The following is a 3,181-nucleotide window of genomic DNA, read 5'->3' on the forward strand; positions in this document are numbered from 1 at the left end:
CTGTAAGGCGCACAAATCCTCTTATGGTCATTCTGAAAAGCCCTCTATCTACTTTAACTGCTAAAATAACAATCTAAACTAGAGCTGATCTTAAGTCCACACTCACTTTAAAAGACCCCCTCTATACTAACCTTCAATTACTAGAAATAACAAAGTACAGCTGTAAAACAATAAGTTAACACTAGAAGGACAAAGTAACTTTTCTAAAACAAAATGTACCCATTGAATAATTAAATTAAGCTAGACAAATTGCAAATGTGCCCCCACTCCTGTTAAACTTATCCATATTCTCATTGTGTTTTCTTTGTGTGTAGAAATACAAATCTAAAGATTCTTTGATGAATCAGTAACACAGAGTCATGTTCAATACTCTTTTTTTTGTTGCTTGCTTCCGACGGTCAGATTTGCACCCCTCGTCAAAGCGTATGGGTATTGTTGAACATGGTTGGTGAAGATTAGTACTCCACTTGTTCACATTAAGGATTTGTGCGGCCCTGAAGTAGTATAAGTATAAGTATAACAAAGTAAAAGAAAGACATTAGATACACTCAGGAAAAGGGGTGTCTTAAAAAAAAAAACATTCTGTGACCCCTGGCTGGTAAACAGTTGCACACGTAAAGATGAAGAAAAAAGCACAACTCTGCTCACAAGAAGCTTTAATTTGACTTACCAGTCCTTACAAAAATCAAGAAGTTACTTCTCAGAGGCATTTACAAGATTTAAATTTCATCATAATGATTCTTTACTCCGTACAATTAACCAAATATGGCATTCCTGAAATGTTGAGATGGTTTTGTGTGAATCTATAAGGGTTGAAAACCATATAGCTTGAAGAGATGACCTCTACTGTCTGGCTTTCCCTGCGTGCAGTACTTCTTTCAGGCACATGGGGGCGCCCACCCTCAATAAAGCTCTGAGATCAGTGCCTTACATGGTCTGCTTTAGTGTGACACATTAGTAGATGCTGCTACGAGGTTATAATGAATAAACTATGATCTGTAATGTCAGCTGCTTCGTTTAAGTTTTGTTTTTTATGAGTTTTATTTTCTAACAATGACAACATTTGTATTGTATTCGTGCAATTGGTAGAACACGTATGTGAACATTGATTAATTACCCTGATGCTTTAATCAAAAACTACGGTTAGAATAGGAATAGTTATTTGGTTACTAGACTTCACAGTCTGTACTTTCAGTAGCTTCAATGACCAAACTCGGAAGTGTATGGCTCCTTCCTCTTTAAGTGAGGTCAAAAGTGGGGAGGGCCTTGAAAGAATTTTTGAATTTTTATTGGCTGGCTTGTTGCTAGGTGAAAGTCTGGCCTATAGGAAAAGAGGAGTGCAGGCTTTCCTGTCTGTGAACTCTTCCTGTTCCTCCTCCGTGTAGTTCTCAGAGCAGAGTTTTAATACAGATAAGTGAGCTAGCTGGCCACACAAAGCAAGGGCCATTTTGTGACTCAGGAGAGAATGTATACACTGCTTTATAGTGAGACAGTTTGTCCTATAATAGCACCAGACCTTATGTTGCTCATTCTGCAACTCCAAATATACAGAGAGCTCATTGGTCAGTGTGATAAGTTTGTGTTGTCATCAGGAGAAAATTGAATATTTCACTCACAAGCTAAAAAAGACTAAAATGGCTGCCACAAGATCACAGAGAAACTACAAGTGTGATGTAACCTGCTGCAGAGTAAAGTCAGTAAAATGCAGTCAAAGAGATTACCTGCATTTTTAGCATCTCAACTTATTTGTGTTTTTGTACTGCCATCAAGCTGCATTATTTGTTGTGAATGCATGGCAGCAATTATTTTAAAAAAATAGTCAACAGTAGCATTTGTTTGACAAATACAAAAAAAGCTGCATAAAAATACTAGTTAGGTACTTGTGCTCTTTCTGCATTCCTGCAGTGTCCTGACATGATGCAAATCCCCTGATATTAGTTTGCAATGCCATCTTTATTGACCAAAAATGTGTGGTGTTACCACTTGTTTCATTAGATTTAAATACCTGCAAATAACAGATACACACATGATAATAAAACCCTAAGTAGGGGGAGGGGGGGGTAAGTAAATAAAGGCCTGTCTAAAACATCTCATTCATGTGTCAAGACTTGGGGCTAAAAGCTTAAAAAATATATCAAATGTCAAATACATTTACAGCCAGATAGAAACTGAAAATAACTTTTTTGCTGTAACATTTACAAACACATGGTTCAATTAACACCATAAAATTGCAAAGCTAATGTACAAGGTGTTTTTTTAAGCTTATTTAATCATAAATATATAACAATGTAAGAGGAATAGCTAAGTAAAAAAAATTTCTTTAGATGTACACACAATCATTCAACAAGCTTTCTATTTTATACAATTGAAACTGTCCCTTGTAATAAGGCCCTAAACAGAAAGTAAAAATAAACTTCCCCTTTAAACACACAAACATTTGAGGTTAAAATGCTATGCTACAGAAGCATGTGGGCACTGATAGGACTCAATATTTATAAATAGGTAGGTAGTTTTTAGTTTTACTTAAAACACAACAATATTATTTACAATGAAGGGAAGAAAATAAGCTGTAACAAATTCCAATGCATGAGAAAACTTTTATTTTTTTAAATGTCTATAATTTAAGACTCCTTTTACAGGTCAGATAAAATATAACAGCTTCAAATCAAAATGAAAAGTGTTGCTGCAAACAAATCAAGTCAAAGAGCTAAGGACAAATTATGTTACACAACCAAAGTAAACTGGAGTGAATGTAATACTGATCAATAATATCACTGTGGCAATACACATGTTATTGAAATAAATAAAACCTAACAACATTGATAAAAATGGTGCATTGCAGTACCACAACTAGTATGACAAGGTCATTATAGTTAATAGTGACAGGACATTTAATTTTCCAGACAGGCTATTTGACACAGGATAAATGAGTGTAAAACATCCATCTTGTGGGCTATGATGCCCTAACACAGGCCTGAAACCCCAGTATTGAGTGTAAGAAATGGAAGGAAAATCAGGGTGTGGCTATTAAACAATAGCAAGGTCATTCATGACAGTGGTGCACTTCATCAAAAACCACGTAGTAAATACATACACAGGTGATCAGCCATGCTTGAAAATGTAAACAATCAAAATCACATTAGAAAAAAGGTAAAAGGGAAAAAAAGTGAAAGGATCATAC

At 35.2% G+C, this 3,181-nt stretch overlaps 1 protein-coding gene across 4 annotated transcripts in view; it reads right to left on the reverse strand.

The window, feature by feature from the left end:
* The window catches only part of chd2 (chromodomain helicase DNA binding protein 2), a 31,536-nt gene that overhangs the window by 20,466 nt on the left and 7,889 nt on the right, over positions 1-3,181 (reverse strand). The window lies entirely within an intron of this gene.

This window comes from Notolabrus celidotus, chromosome 6 (genome assembly GCF_009762535.1).
Source record: "Notolabrus celidotus isolate fNotCel1 chromosome 6, fNotCel1.pri, whole genome shotgun sequence".
Taxonomy (NCBI): domain Eukaryota; kingdom Metazoa; phylum Chordata; class Actinopteri; order Labriformes; family Labridae; genus Notolabrus; species Notolabrus celidotus.